General features: G+C 40.7%; 1 protein-coding gene across 1 annotated transcript in view; it reads right to left on the reverse strand.

The window, feature by feature from the left end:
* LOC124775475 (damage-control phosphatase ARMT1-like) overlaps positions 1–16,950 on the reverse strand; it is a 158,232-nt gene that overhangs the window by 100,798 nt on the left and 40,484 nt on the right. The gene's annotated exons all lie outside the window — the stretch shown is intronic.

The following is a 16,950-nucleotide window of genomic DNA, read 5'->3' on the forward strand; positions in this document are numbered from 1 at the left end:
TAGCAATTCTGGACGTTTGGGGTGTCGCATTGTCCTGTTGGTACTGCCCAAGTCCGTCGAAATGCACAATGTACACAGATGGAGGCAGGTGATCAAGACAGGATGCTTACGTATGTCACCTGTCAGAGTCTTACAAAGACGTATCAGGGATCCCATATCACTCCAACTGAATACGACCTACACACCATTACAGAGCCTCCACCAGCTTGAACAGACTACTTACTGTTGACATGCACGGTCCATAGATTCATGAGGCTGTCTCCATAACTGTACACGTCCATCCGCTCGATACAATTTGAAACGAGATTCGTCCAACAAGACAACATGTTTTCAGTTATCAACAGTCCAATGTCGGTGTTGATGGGCTCAGCCGGCCGGTGTGGCCGAGCGGTTCTAGGCGCGTCAGTCTGGAACCGCGCGACCGCTACGGTCGCAGGTTCGAATCCTGCGTCGGGCATGGATGTGTGTGATGTCCTTAGGTTAGTTAGGTTTAAGTAGTTCTAAGTTCTAGGGGACTGATGACCTCAGATGTTAAGTACCATACTGCTCAGAGCCATTTGAACCATTTTTTTTTGATGGGCCCAGGCGAGGCGTAAAGCTCTGTGTCGTGCAGTCGTCAAGGGTACACAAGTGCGCCTTCGGCTCCGAATGCCCATATCGATGATGTTTCGTTGAATAGTTCGCTCGCTGAAACTTGTTGACGGCCCAACACTGAAATCTACAGCAATATGAAGAAGGGCTGCACTTCTGTCACGATTCTCAGTCGTCGTTGGCCCCTTTCTTTCAGGATCTTTTTCTGGCTGCAGTGATGTCGGAGATTTGATATTTTGCCGGATTCCTGATATTCACGGTACACTTGTGAAATGGTCATACGGGGAAAATCCCCACTTCATCACTACCTCGGAGATGCTGCGTCCCATCGATCGTGCACCGATTATAATACCACATTGAAACTCACTTAAATCTTGATAACCTGCCATTGTAGCAGCAGTAACCGATCTACTAATTGCGCCAGGCACTTGTTTATATAGACGTCTCCAACCTCAACGCCGTATTCTGCCTGTTTACCTATCTCTGTATTTGAGAAAGTATTCTTATGCCAGTTTCTTTGGCGCTTCAGTGTATTAGGGTTTCATTCTCGTATGGAGTGCAGGGAAATGGATAGGTTGAAGTTAGATATAGTGGGAATTAGTGAAGTTCGGTGGCAGGAGGAACAAGACTTCTGGTCAGGTGACTACAGGGTTATAAACACAAAATCAAATAGGGGTAATGCAGGAGTAGGTTTAATAATGAATAGGAAAATAGGAATGCGGGTAAGCTACTACAAACAGCATAGTGAACGCATTATTGTGGCCAAGATAGATACGAAGCCCACACCTACTACAGTAGTACAAGTTTATATCCCAACTAGCTCTGCAGATGACGAAGAAATTGAAGAAATGTATGATGAAATAAAAGAAATTATTCAGACAGTGAAGGGAGACGAAAATTTAATAGTCATGGGTGACTGGAATTCGAGTGTAGGAAAAGGGAGAGAAGGAAACATAGTAGGTGAATATGGATTGGGGGACAGAAATGAAAGAGGAAGCCGCCTGGTAGAATTTTGCACAGAGCACAACATAATCATAACTAACACTTGGTTTAAGAATCATGAAAGAAAGTTGTATACATGGAAGAACCCTGAAGATACTAAAAGGTATCAGATAGATTATATAATGGTAAGACAGAGATTTAGGAACCAGGTTTTAAATTGTAAGACATTTTCAGGTTCAGATGTGGACTCTGACCACAATCTATTGGTTATGACCTGTAGATTAAAACTGAAGAAACTGCAAAAAGGTGGGAATTTAAGGAGATGGGACCTGGGTAAACTAAAAGAACCAGAGGTTGTACAGAGATTCAGGGTGAGCATAAGGGAGCAATTGACAGGAATGGGGGAAATAAATACAGTAGAAGAAGAATGGGTAGCTTTGAGGGATGAAGTAGTGAAGGCAGCAGAGAATCAAGTAGGTAAAAAGACGAGGGCTAGTAGAAATCCTTGGGTAACAGAAGAAATATTGAATTTAATTGATGAAAGGAGAAAATATAAAAATGCAGTAAATGAAGCAGGCAAAAAGGAATACAAACGTCTCAAAAATGAGATCGACAGGAAGTGCAAAATGGCTAAGCAGGGATGGCTAGAGGACAAATATAAGGATATAGAGGCCTATCTCACTAGGGGTAAGATAGATACCGCCTACAGGAAAATTAAAGAGACCTTTGGAGATAAGAGAACGACTTGTATGAATATCAAGAGCTCAGATGGAAACCCAGTTCTAAGCAAAGAAGGGAAAGCAGAAAGGTGGAAGGAGTATATAGAGGGTCTATACAAGGGCGATGTACTTGAGGACAATATTATGGAAATGGAAGAGGATGTAGATGAAGATGAAATGGGAGATACGATACTGCGTGAAGTGTTTGACAGAGCACTGAAAGACCTGAGTCGAAACAAGGCCCCCGGAGTAGACAATATTCCATTGGAACTACTGACGGCCGTGGGAGAGCCAGTCCTGACAAAACTCTACCATCTGGTGAGCAAGATGTATGAAACAGGCGAAATACCCTCAGACTTCAAGAAGAATATAATAATTCCAATCCCAAAGAAAGCAGGTGTTGACAGATGTGAAAATTACCGAACTATCAGCTTAATAAGTCACAGCTGCAAAATACTAACACGAATTCTTTACAGACGAATGGCAAAACTAGTAGAAGCAAACCTTGGGGAAGATCAGTTTGGATTCCGTAGAAACACTGGAACACGTGAGGCAATACTGACCTTACGACTTACCTTAGAAGAAAGATTAAGGAAAGGCAAACCTACGTTTCTAGCATTTGTAGACTTAGAGAAAGCTTTTGACAATGTTGACTGGAATACTCTCTTTCAAATTCTAAAGGTGGCAGGAGTAAAATACAGGGAGCGAAAGGCTATTTACAATTTTTACAGAAACCAGATGGTAGTTATAAGAGTCGATGGACATGAAAGGGAAGCAGTGGTTGGGAAGGGAGTAAGACAGGGTTGTAGCCTCTCCCCGATGTTGTTCAATCTGTATATTGAGCAAGCAGTAAAGGAAACAAAAGAAAAATTCGGAGTAGGTATTAAAATCCATGGAGAAGAAATAAAAACTTTGAGGTTCGCCGATGACATTGTAATTCTGTCAGAGACAGCAAAGGACTTGGAAGAGCAGTTGAATGGAATGGACAGTGTCTTGAAAGGAGGATTTAAGATGAACATCAACAAAAGCAAAACAAGGGTAATGGAATGTAGTCTAATTAAGTCGGGTGATGCTGAGGGAATTAGGTTAGGAAATGAGGCACTTAAAGTAGTAAAGGAGTTTTGCTATTTGGGGGGCAAAATAACTGATGATGGTCGAAGTAGAGAGGATATAAAATGTAGGCTGGCAATGGCAAGGAAAGCGTTTCTGAAGAAGAGAAATTTGTTAACATCCAGCATTGATTTAAGTGTCAGGAAGTCATTTCTGAAAGTATTTGTATGGAGTGTGGCCATGTATGGAAGTGAAACATGGACGATAACTAGTTTGGACAAGAAGAGAATAGAAGCTTTTGAAATGTGGTGCTACAGAAGAATGCTCAAGATTAGATGGGTAGATCACATAACTAATGAGGAAGTATTGAATAGGATTGGGGAGAAGAGAAGTTTGTGGCACAACTTGACCAGAAGAAGGGATCGGTTGGTAGGACATGTTCTGAGGCATCAAGGGATCACCAATTTAGTACTGGAGGGCAGCGTGGAGGGTAAAAATCGTAGGGGGAGACCAAGAGATGAATACACTAAGCAGATTCAGAAGGATGTAGGCTGCAGTAGGTACTGGGAGATGAAAAAGCTTGCACAGGATAGAGTAGCATGGAGAGCTGCATCAAACCAGTCTCAGGACTGAAGACCACAACAACAACAATGGAGTGCAGGCAGGACGACTGATTCTCTGCCTCTGTGGGCGCTGTAATAAGAGATACCGTAGGTACATTGCACATCTGCAGGAAGTTGCCGTGTTATCTGAGATACATTTTCCCAGAATTAAATTAAAATAGTTATCATCTGGTTATGAACGATATTCCAGAATGTTTCTCTTGGTTGCAAATGCTGGAACTGGAACTCCCCTCCCAAACTATCTAGAAATGGGGCTCCCTCTGCCCCAATATCAACTCACCTGGTATTTAACTGAGCTATTACTTTACTGTAGGTCTAGAATCAAACAGTCTGCTCTGTCTTCAGGGCAAAAGCCAATTAAAAGTATAAAAAACTGTAATGAGATTTTTACGGTGCTGATGTACCTAAACTCCTCCTGGATACTTCTTTCAGCATACCAACGACATCGCCTTCCAGAAATCCTATCGAGACCTTTATCTCACATCAACTGATCTACCTCTTTGTGCAACGAGTGGCGCCTCAAGATCAATACATTCAACCAGTTTACCTCCTGGTGCAATCAGTGGCTTTTCAAGATCAGTCCATTCAAGACCAAGCCATTAATGATAGCTTCTGCTCCTACCATCCCTCCGAATAAGCATTACTGCAAAATGTCAGTCGAACGATGGTTTCGGAAGCTACCACCTTTGTGGGTGGAATACGCTTCCTGAAGATGTAGCCAATCAACCTCACTCCGGGATCCACTTTCCTGCGATTAGTTTTATGTGGTCGTTCCTAGATACACTCAGTACTTTTTCGGCAAACGGTGTAATCAAACAACAACAGTCTCTCTGCCTATGTATGAGGAATACGTTACTTTTCTTTATGTTGAGTGTCAACCGTCAAACCCTGCGTCTTCGTTAACCCTCTCCAGGATCTTCTGCGTTTCACTATAATTTTTAATCATTGCAACTTATCCATATACAACAGCATCATCTGCTAGTAGCCTCTAGAGTCTAAGAGCTTCCGTGTTATACGGTACATTTGTATATGTGTTTCTATATATAGTTTCCCTTGGGCGAGATACGTCCAAATAACTTTCACGTCCTTACGGCACTGCTGTCGATTTCATTGTTGTCTGGTTTTCAGTCAGATGATTGTGTCTAAGTGGCAGAATGTTTCATCGACCCGTCTCGCCAACTTCATCCAGCTGTTGCAGCAACAGCACTTTCCTCTACAACTGCCCCCCTACCCCCACTAATTGTCCCTTGTTCACTGCAGGCCCGAGTGGTGGGTGTGTGGACAGGTATAAAGGGATAAACTGTTCTCACCATGTTTTTATTGTTCTCTCTCTCTCTCTCTGTGTGTGTGTGTGTGTGTGTGTGTGTGTGTGTGTGTGGTCGGACATATACAGGGTGTTACAAAAAGATACGGCCAAACTTTCAGGAAACATTCCTCACACACAAATAAAGAAATGATATTATGTGGACATGTGTCCGGAAATGCTTAATTTCCATGTTAGAGCTCATTTTAGTTTCGTCAGTACGTACTGTACTTCTTCGATTCACCGCCAGTTGGCCCAATTGAAGGAAGGTAATGTTGACTTCGGTGCTTGTGTTGACATGCAACTCATTGCTCTACAGTACTCGCATCAAGCACATCAGTACGTAGCATCAACAGGTTAGTGTTCATCACGAACGTGGTTTTGCAGTCAGTGCAATGTTTACAAATGCGGAGTTGGCAGATGCCCATTTGGTGTATGGATTAGCACGGAGCAATAGCCGTGGCGCGGTACGTTTGTATGGAGACAGTTTTGCAGAACGAAGGTGTCCCGACAGGAAGACGTTCGAAGCAATTGATCGGCGTCTTAGCACGGAACATTCCAGTCTATGACTCGCGACTGGGGAAGACCTAGAACGACGAGGACACCTGCAATGGACAAGGCAATTCTTCGTGCAGTTGACGATAACCCTAATGTCAGCGTCAGAGAAGTTGCTGCTGTACAAGGTAATGTTGACCACTTCACTGTATGGAGAGTGCTACGGGAGAACCAGTTGTTTCCGTACCGTGTACAGCCTGTGCAGGCACTATCAGCAGCTGATTGGCCTCCACGGGTACACTTCTGCGAATGGTTCATCCAACAATGTGTCAATCCTCATTTCAGTGCAAATGTTCTCTTTACGGATGAGGCTTCATTCCAACGTGATCAAATTGTAAATTTTCACAATCAACATGTGTGGGCTGACGACAATCCGCACGCAATTGTGCGATCACGTCATCAACACAGATTTTCTGTGAACATTTGAGCAGGCATTGTTGGTGATGTCTTGATTGGGCCCCATGTTCTTCCACCTACGCTCAATGGAGCACGTTATCATGATTTCGTACGGAATATTCTACCTGTGCTGCTAGAACAAGTGCCTTTACAAGTACGACACAACATGTGGTTTATGCACGATGGAGCTCCTGCACATTTCAGTCGAAGTGTTCGTACGCTTCTCAACAACAGATTCGGTGACCGATGGATTGGTAGAGGCGGACCAATTCCATGGCCCCCACGCTCTCCTGACCTCAACCCTCTTGACTTTCTTTTATGGGGGCATTTGAAAGCTCTTGTCTACGCAACCCCGGTACCAAATGTAGAGACTCTTCGTGCTCGTATTGTGGACGGCTGTGATACAATACGCCATTCTCCAGGGCTGCATCAGCGCATCAGGGATTCCATGCGACGGAGGGTGGATGCACGTATCCTCGCTAACGGAGGACATTTTGAACATTTCCTGTAACAAAGTGTTTGAAGTCACGCTGGTACGTTCTGTTGCTGTGTGTTTCCATTCCATGATTAACGTGATTTGAAGAGAAGTAATAATATGAGCTCTAACAAGGGAAGTAAGGGTTTCCGGACACATGTCCACATAACATATTTTCTTTCTTTGTGTGCGAGGAATGTTTTCTGAAAGTTTGGCCGTACCTTTTTGTAACACCCTGTATATGGTAACATCGGTGACCATAGACAGCTCACGGTCATTTCAGTGTGGATGCACACAACGTCCGAACTCTTGCTAGATTTAGCCAAAAGCTGCGAACCGAGGGGTTAATGAACAGTCGACGCTACTGGCGTGTGACAAGTTCGGAGGTAGGTTTCCGTCTCAAGAATATTTGAATAGCCGAGGCAGTAACGCCGGTACGGTAGCTCAACGTGTTCGGTCAGAGGGTTAGCTGTCCTCTGTAATAATAAAAAATAAATAAATAAATAAAACTGGGTTCATCGATCAACAACGAACTTAAACGGATGTATTACGACGTCCGCCCCGAGCAGATTCAACGAACAAAAGTGAACAAAATGAGATTAAAAAATAATAAATAAATAAATAAATAAAAGGCAGTTAAGGCAAGTACTCATATACAGCAGGAAAAACGGGTTCGAGCCCCGGTCTGGCTCAAATTTTCACTTGTTATCGTTGAATTTTTTCGTGACCTGTTGCTGCAGGCGTCTTCGTTACTCGTGAATTCTTAAAACTTTTCTTCTTGAAAAATGGCTTTGTTATAGTTTCTCTAGTTACGTTGAATTGCTTGAAGGGCGGCAACGCTTCATTTCCAAACCAAAGCAAAAACCAACGATAATGTTTTAGTTTGTGTAGCATCTCCAGTTTGTTTCAAGCTTAGGTCGGAGTGTGTTCTTAATCCGTTAGTCCTCACTAGCAAATTAATTTCAAACTAAAAATATTTAGTAAAGAAGATTCATCAAAGACTCCCCGCAGAAGAGTGATATCCAGTTACTAAAAAATGTTTAGTGAAATCAAAAAAGATCAATGCTAATCTGACTGACCAACTGTTGAAAATGATAAAATATGCACTGTTTATGTTCTTTAGCTGTGTCATTCTGCACAATTAATATTTTATGCACTCGTTTAAATGTATGAAGGGGCTATGTAACTTGTTGTGTGATACATGTGTATTCTCCCCGCATGAACCGTGAACCTTGCCGTTGGTGGGGAGGCTTGCGTGCCTCAACGACACAGATAGCCGTAACGTAGGTGCAATTACAATCGAGGGGTATCTGTTAAGAGGCCAGACAAACGTGTGGTTCCTGAAGAGGGGCAGCAGCCTCTTCAGTAGTTGCAGGGGCAACAGTCTGGATGATTGACTGATCTGGCCTTGTAACACTAACCAAAACGGCCTTGCGAACGGCTGACAGCGAGGGGAAACTACAGCCGTAATTTTTCCCGAGGGCATGCAGCTTTACTGTATGATTAAATGATGATGGCGTCCTCTTGGGTAAAATATTCCGGAGGTAAACTAGTCCCCCATTCGGATCTCCGGGAGGGGACTACTCAGGAGGACGTCATTATCAGGAAAAAGAAAACTGGCGTTCTACGGATAGGAGCGTGGAATGTCAGATCCCTTAATCGGGCAGGTAGGTTAGAAAATTTAAAAAGGGAAATGGATAGGTTAAAGTTAGATATAGTGGGAATTAGTGAAGTTCGGTGGCAGGAGGAACAAGACTTTTGGTCAGGTGAATACAGGGTCATAAATACAAAATCAAATAGGGATAATGCGGGAGTAGGTTTAATAATGAATAAAAAAATAGGAGTGCGGGTAAGCTACTACAAACAGCATAGTGAACGCATTATTGTGGCCAAGATAGACATGAAGCCCACGCCTACTACAGTAGTACAAGTTTATATGCCAACTAGCTCTGCAGATGATGAAGAAATTGATGAGATGTATGATGAGATAAAAGAAATTATTCAGGTAGTGAAGGGAGACAAAATTTAATAGTCATGGGTCACTGGAATACGACAGTAGAAAAAGGAAGAGAAGGAACGTAGTAGGTAAATATGGATTGGGGCTAAGAAATTAAAGAGGAAGCCACCTGGTAGAATTTTGCACAGAGCATAACTTAATCATAGCTAACACGTGGTTCAACAAACATGAAAGAATGTTGTATACATGGAAGAACCCTGGAGATACTAAAAGGTTTCAGATAGATTATATAATGGTAAGACAGAGATTTAGGAACCAGGTTTTAAATTGTAAGACATTTTCAGATTCAGATGTGGACTCTGACCACAATCTATTGGTTATGAACTGTAGATTAAAACTGAAGAAACTGCAAAATGGTGGGAATTTAATGAGATGGGGCCTGGATAAACTGAAAGAACCAGAGGTTGTAGAGAGTTTCGGGGAGAGCATAAGGGAACAATTGACAGGAATGGAGGAAAGAAATACAGTAGAAGAATAATGGGTAGCTCTGAGGGATGAAGTAGTGAAGGCAGCAGAGGATCAAGTAGGTAAAAACACGAGGCTAGTAGAAATCCTTGAGTAACAGAAGAGATACTGAATTTAATTGATGAAAGGAGAAAATACAAAAATGCAGTAAGTGAAGCAGGCAGAAGGGAATACAAACGTCTCGAAAATGAGATCGACAAGAAGTGCAAAGTGGCTAAGCAGGGATGGCTAGAGGACAAATGTAAGGATGTAGAGGCTTATCTCACGAGGGGTAAGATAGATACCGCCTACAGGAAAATTAAAGAGAGCTTTGGAGAAAAGAGAACCACTTGTATGAATATCAAGAGCTCAGATGGAAACCCAGTTCTAAGCAAAGAAGAGAAAGCTAAAAGGTGGAAGGAGCATATAGAGGGACTATACAAGGGCGATGTACTTGAGGACAATATTATGGAAATGGAAGAAAATGTAGACGAAGATGAAATGGGAGATACGATACTGCGTGAAGAGCTTGACAGAGCACTGAAAGAACTGCATCGAAACAGGGCCCCGGGAGTAGACAACATTCCATTGGAACTACTGACGTCCTTGGGAGAGCCAGTCCTGACAAAACTCTACCATCTGGTGAGCAAGATGTATGAAACAGGCGAAATACCGTCAGACTTCAAGAAGAATATAATAATTCCAATCCCAACGAAAGCAGGTGTTGACAGATGTGAAAATTACCGAACAATCAGTTTAATAAGCCACAGCTGCAAAATACTAACACGAATTCTTTACAGATGAATGAAAAAACTGGTAGAAGCCGACCTCGGGGAAGATCAGTTTGGATTCCTTAGAAATGTTGGAAGACGTGAGGCAATACTAACCCTACGACTTATCTTAGAAGACAGATTAAGGAAAGGCAAACCTACATTTCTAGCATTTGTAGACTTAGAGAAAGCTTTTGACAATGTTGACTGGAATACTCTCTTTCAAATTCTGAAGGTGGCAGGAGTAAAATACAGGGAGCGAAAGGCTATTTACAATTTGCAGTGGTTGGGAAGGGAGTGAGACAGGGTTGTAGCCTCTCCCCAATGTTATTCAATCTGTATATTGAGCAAGCAGTAAAGGAAACAAAAGAAAAGTTCGGAGTAGGTATTAAAATCCATGGAGAAGAAATAAAAACTTTGAGGTTCGCCGATGACATTGTAATTCTGTCAGAGACAACAAAGGACTTGGAAGCGCAGTTGAACGGAATGGACAGTGTCTTGAAAGGAGGGTATAAGATGAACATCAACAAAAGCAAAAAAAGGATAATGGAATATAGTCGAATTAAGTCGGGTGATGCTGAGGGAATTAGATTAGGAAATGAGACACTTAAAGTAGTAAAGGAGTTTTGCTATTTGGGGAGCAAAATAACTCATGATGGTCGAAGTAGAGAGGATATAAAATGTAGACTGGCAATGGCAAGGAAAGCGTTTCAGAAGAGGAGAAATTTGTTAACATCGAGTATTGATTTAAGTGTTAGGAAGTCGTTTCTGAAAGTATTTGTATGGAGTGTAGCCATGTATGGAAGAGAAACGTGGACGATAAATAGTTTAGACAAGAAGGGAATAGAAGCTTTCGAAATGTGGTGCTACAGAAGAATGCTGAAGATTAGATGGGTAGATCACATAACTAATCAGGAGGTATTGAATAGAATTGGGGAGAAGAGGAGTTTGTGGCGCAACTTGACTAGGAGAAGGGATCGGTTGGTAGGACATGTTCTGAGGCATCAAGAGATCACCAATTTAGTACTGGAGGGCAGCGTGGAGGGTAAAAATCGTAGAGGGGTACCAAGAGATGAGTACACTAAGCAGATTCAGAAGGATGTAGTCTGCAGTAGGTACTGGGAGATGAAGAAGCTTGCTCAGGATAGAGTAGCATGGAGAGCTGCATCAAACCAGTCTCAGGACTGAAGACCACAACAACAACATGTGTATTTTAGTTTTGAAAACATTGTTGTAAACAAATAATGAGTTGTCACACCACTTTTTATTTTATACAATCTGGCAACCATAGGTATGTTGAAAGGTGGCTACACTGAGCCACAGCGCCAGAGATTGCGCCAAAGAGTATTATTCAGCCGCCTCCACTGGCAGTTCTTGTCGAGAACTCGTAGTAGTCAGTGCTTGCTGAGATGTCGTAGTGAAGGGTGCTTGTCGAGAAGTCGTAGTGGAGAGTGCTTGTTGAGAGGTGGTAGCGAGTCGGTGTTGATATGTTGTAGTAGGGAGTGCTTATTCTATGTTTTATGCAATTGTTTGATGGGCTAGACAGCAGATGTTGTTCGAATGGAGATATTGTAATGATTAGAGTGCTTTTCGTCAATATATATGAAGGTAAAAACATTCCCTTTTTTCATTATTTCAATGTCTTAAATAATGCGTCATTACAGGTTCAGTCAACAAAGCATCTGGCTTGTGTTCTTGTATTAGAGCGTAATTCTAGTTTCCTTACGCAATTATAGTATTTCTATTTTTTTTTAATTACTTCAGTATAAATGGTATTTAAAATTTCTTGTCTTATTGAAGAAGAACCGTGCCAGATGTGTACGTTGAATCAGACTTCCACACACAGAACAGTTACACTTGTGCTTGGGTTTCGTAGGTTTTAGAGTTTCTGGGGACTTAATTAATTAATTGTGTTAACGGAAATTTTGTTTCATTCTTTGTTGTCGTTCTATGCAGTCAGATTGCGTACAAATACTAGTCAGGGCCAACCGTTTACGAGACCTCGTAATCGGACATACAGCTACCAAAATTAAAAATATTTGCATTATTGTTATTTAATTAAGCCCCCATGCACGTGGCGACCTCTGCTTCGGATCGTCCCTTGGAATTCTTCCGATTGTAAAAATAGCAGACAGTAGTATTGTTGTAGTAATTTATAGTTTAGTATCTGTAGACTATATTGCATGTGTAGATTTGGTAATTGTCATTGTTCTAATGATACTTTGCAAAATTTAATTTTTGATGTCTTGTATACGCGTTTGACAATTTTGTGCAGTTACGAAGATTTCAATTGTTCGCTAATCGTGGTTGAGGGAAGCATTTCGTGTGAATGATATTGTTGATGATAAAGAGTCATTGTGTGTAATTTTCGTACAGTGACGAGTTTTGTACATTTTGTAAATGATTACGCGATCGATGAAAAAGGCAAAAATGATGAATAGTGAGAATGACGAAATTGTTGACATGGCGAACTCGCCAACACAGGAGAACAGTATGACGAATGATGAAGTTGAAAACAATTTAATAAGTCAGGAAAATAGTCCGGAACCAATTCAAAACTTTTCACAATCAGAAAATTTTCAGAATTCGAGATTAACGACAGAAGATTCTGGAATAGTATCGAACACAGATAGCTTCACAGCTATGACGAAGGAAGGAAGCTGGTTTTGTGGGAAATGGGGGGGGGGGGGTGAAAGGAACTTTGAACCAGTTCATACGGAGCAGTTGATGGGTGTAATATTAAATTTGGGATCTGAATTAAAAACAGGGTTAGACTCACAAATAGGAACAATGGAAACACGGTTAGACTCACTGGGATCACAAATATGAACAATTAAAACAGAGATAGGAACAATTAAAACCGGGATGGGAACTGTGGGATCTGAAGTAAAAACTGATATGGGAACAATGGAAACACAGTTAAGATCTGAATTAAAAACAGTAGGATCACAAATAGGAACAATTAAAACAGAGATGGAAACACGGTTAGATTCACGAATAGGGACATGTTTCAAAAATATGAAAGATGAATTAACGAAAGAAATCAGAGAAGAAGTACAACCGATTTTGAATGCTCACAATAATAGATTAATTGCAGTAGAGATTAGACAAAGGGAACAGGATAGACAACAGGAAGAAAGAGATCGCGTGATAGTACAAAAATTTTCAGAGTTAAATTTACAACGTGCACACGATAAGGAGGAAATATATGAGAGAATCGAGGCATCCGTACCAAATGATAGAATAAATAACCTAACACAACAATATGAACATTTAACTAATAAATGTGTCAATACTGAAACCCGAGTCGCGACACTTCCAGAAGACATAAATAAACAGAAAGAACAAATAGGTGATTTATCGGAAAGAGTGGAGGAGATTTCAGATAAATTGACAAATCTTAGTTTACAAGGGGACAGAGATTCAGATGATACAGCTCCATTACCATTTGTAGAAACCGAAGAGTACCAGAACACAAATAAACATGTTGAAAATCAGGGAAAATTCAATGAACGCGTTAAAAGGGAATTTGAAGCATTACAAAAGCAAGTCAAACAAATTGAAGGCGAAATCGTAGGAAAAGACAGCAAAAGAAATTTGGAATCACAGATAGCAGAGGGCTTTGAAGAAAATAATTTATTTCATTTACGGGATGCAACAAGAGAGCGCCAGGCGGGCGAACTTGACAATAATCGACATTGGGACTGGGACATATGCGGTAGGTCTTTGTCGCCACGAGGTGAAAACTTTGACTATAAACACTTTTTGACTGTTCGGAAATTTAAGATCTTTCGCAATTCTAAGAATGACATACATCCATGTTCATGGTTAGATCAATATATGTACGCACTTCCACCAAATTGGCCACTAAGTCACAAACTGGAATTTATGTGTGGATATTTAGAAAACGAACCGGCGACGCGCATGCGCGCACTTATTAGAGATTGTAATAATCTAAATGATTTTTATCATGAATTTCTATCGGCATATTGGTCCGAAAACACGCAAGACAGAGTCAAACACAGTCTTATTATGCAGCGTAATTTTAAACAGTCTGAGTTCCGCACGCCAGCAGAATACTTTGAAGACATGATTCGAAAGAATCAGTTCCTTTCCAACCCTTATAGCCAGACTGAATTAATTCGCATTTGTTTAACTAAGCTGCCACAATCAATAAGACAAATTGCTTTAGCTGGAAGATGTAAAGATGACATTGAGACTTTTAAGACTTTGCTACAAGAACTTGAGTATGACAACGACGACGGGACGTCTTGTAATTTTTCCAGTAACAGTAATTACAATAGATTTTCAGAAAAAAGGGATAGTGATCGGAACGGACGTTATAGCGGTAATTTTGAGAATGACAGACGAAACAGACAGGACAATAGATACCAGCCTTATGACAATAACAGACGTTCTAACAGAAATTACACAGACAATTATAATAACGGTAATTCCTACCGGAATGATCAATCATACGGAAACAGTAATCGGTATCATCAAGACAGAAATTATTCATACAGTAATAGAAATTCTTTCTACAGAAATAACCAGGGTAGTAGATACAACAATAATTTCAGAAGTGACAGTCGAAATTACACAAGAAGTAGTCATGCAGACAGACAGGAAAATAGAAATTTTAATAACAGACACAACCAAGAATTTGCATCTAACAGACAGGAGGGACCTAATTGGCATCCTCCACGTGACAGAACTTCAGAGAGACAAGTGCAAATAGTAGAAATTGATCCACGAAATTATGTGCGGCTATTAATGTCCTCAGGGGATTCACTACACTAAGTGAATATGTGCCGTAGCGTGCATAGGGCCCCGAGCTGTAGTGGTGCTATTTCCCTTTTAGTTTTCTGCACCGCTGCCTACTCTTTTACTATTCTTTGCATCTGTCAAAACAACTCTTCGACTATCTAGAGAGACGGTAAACAATAACCGGATATGACTATTTTACCTAAAAGTGATTTCGGAAATTATCATTTGGACTTACTGTATCTTCTGCAGCATTCATTCGTAGTTTAAACGAAATTTTACCTGTTTATCTTCGTGACAATATTACTTCATATGTTGACGATATTCTTATTGCGAAACGTTCTTGGAGTGAGTATAACAAAATTTTGGATTCATTATTACGTATCTTTGCAAGAGTTGGCATTACAGTGAACTTAGAAAAATCTGAATTTGGTCGTTCTCAGGTGAAATTTCTCGGTCACATTATTTCTACAGAAGGTATTCTTCCTGATCCAGAGAAACTAGACGCTATTCGTAATTATGCTGTTGCTACCACAAAACGTGATGTTCGTAGTTTCCTTGGTGTCTGTAATTTTCTTAGACGCTTTGTTAGATTGGACAATTTGGCCACACCTCGTTTATGTGAACTATCTGGAAATCATTCTAATTGGTGTTGGGATGAGGAAGCTCAGTCAGAATTTGAACAACTTCGTGATGCTTTAGTTGCTGCTCCACTTCTTTCACATCCGGATTTATCTAAAGATTTTTGTTTGGCGACGGACTCATCATACAAAGGCCTAGGTGCACATTTATTTCAAGAGATAGAAGAAAACGGCGTTGTAGTATAGAAAACTATTGCATTTTGAAGTCGTGTTCTCTCTAAATCAGAAAAGAAATATTCGATTACGGAACTTGAAGCTTTGGCTGTTGTATGGGCTTTCACAAAATTTCGGACATTTTTGTTTGGCAGACATACTAAGGTTTACACCGATCATCGAGCTCTGGAATTTCTTATGTCAACAAAATTAACACATGGAAGATTGTCACGACGGGCGCTGTACCTACAGGAATTTGATTTTAGTATTGTTTACATACAGGGTTCTTCAAATATTATTGCTGATGCTTTATCACGTGCACCTGTGGGTTTGAAACAAAGTGCTGAGGAGGACTGCAAAGAAAACAATTATTGTTTGATGTATATTCAAGGTGTTGCGTTTGAAAATTTTATTTCTTCTTCGCTCCAGGACATCGCTAAGGACCAAAATAAGGATCCAATCTGGAAGGACATTAAGGAGAAGTGGAGGAGAAAGGAAAGCGTAGCGATTAGACATTATTATTTAGTTCGTAATTTCATTCTTTTTAAACGAAAATCGGTCGACAACTCTGTTTGGTTAGTTTGTATTCCTGATGAGTGGGTCAATAAATTGATTTGGTACACACATTTCAGTTATGCACACTTTGGTCCCAGAAAATGCTTTCATAAATTACGAGAAAATTGCTACTTCAGTAATATGGAAAAACGTATTCAATCTGTTCTTGCCAAATGCAAATTATGTCAAAAGGCTAAGCCGCCAACTATTTCTCACAGAGCACCGTTGTTTCCTATCATTCCAGCGAAAGTAAAGGACATGGCTGCAGTCGATTTGTTCGGTCCAGTGGTTCGTTCTACTAATGGTTTTGCGTACATTTTCGTAGCAGTGGAATTGACATCAAAATATGTGTGTTTTACACCTTTACACAAAGCAACAGCTCGTTCAGTATCTAACGCTTTCATCAAACATTTTCTTAAAGAAGTGGGTCATGTTGATAAGGTTATATCAGATAATGGATAACAGTTTCGTTCTAAAATTTGGCTTCGTACTCTACGGCGTCGTAAGATTAAACCAATTTTCATTTCACTTTTTCACCCTCAATCTAACGCTTCACAGAGATGGATGAAGGAAATCAATAAATTGTGTCGTCTTTATTGTCATCAGAATCACAGAACTTGGGATCAGTATCTTCATATTTTTCAAAACATTCTGAATGAACTCCCTAATGATTCAACTTCTTTACCGCCTACATTGATATTAAAAAAACAAAGCACCGACAAATCGCATTTCTGAAATCGTTCCTTTTCCGCCTTTACGGAAACTGCGGCATTCTAAAGTTGTCAACCTGGCTCTACAAAATATTGCGTCTGCGGCTGCTAGAAGAGAGAAATCAGCTAAGCGTCCTGGTCGTTTAAAAACTTTTTCAGTTGGCCAAAAGGTGTTAATTAAGTCTCATCGTTTGTCTCACAAAGGAAAAGGCTTGTGTCGCAAATTTTTTCTGCTTTATAAC

This window comes from Schistocerca piceifrons, chromosome 2 (genome assembly GCF_021461385.2).
Source record: "Schistocerca piceifrons isolate TAMUIC-IGC-003096 chromosome 2, iqSchPice1.1, whole genome shotgun sequence".
Lineage (NCBI taxonomy): Eukaryota > Metazoa > Arthropoda > Insecta > Orthoptera > Acrididae > Schistocerca > Schistocerca piceifrons.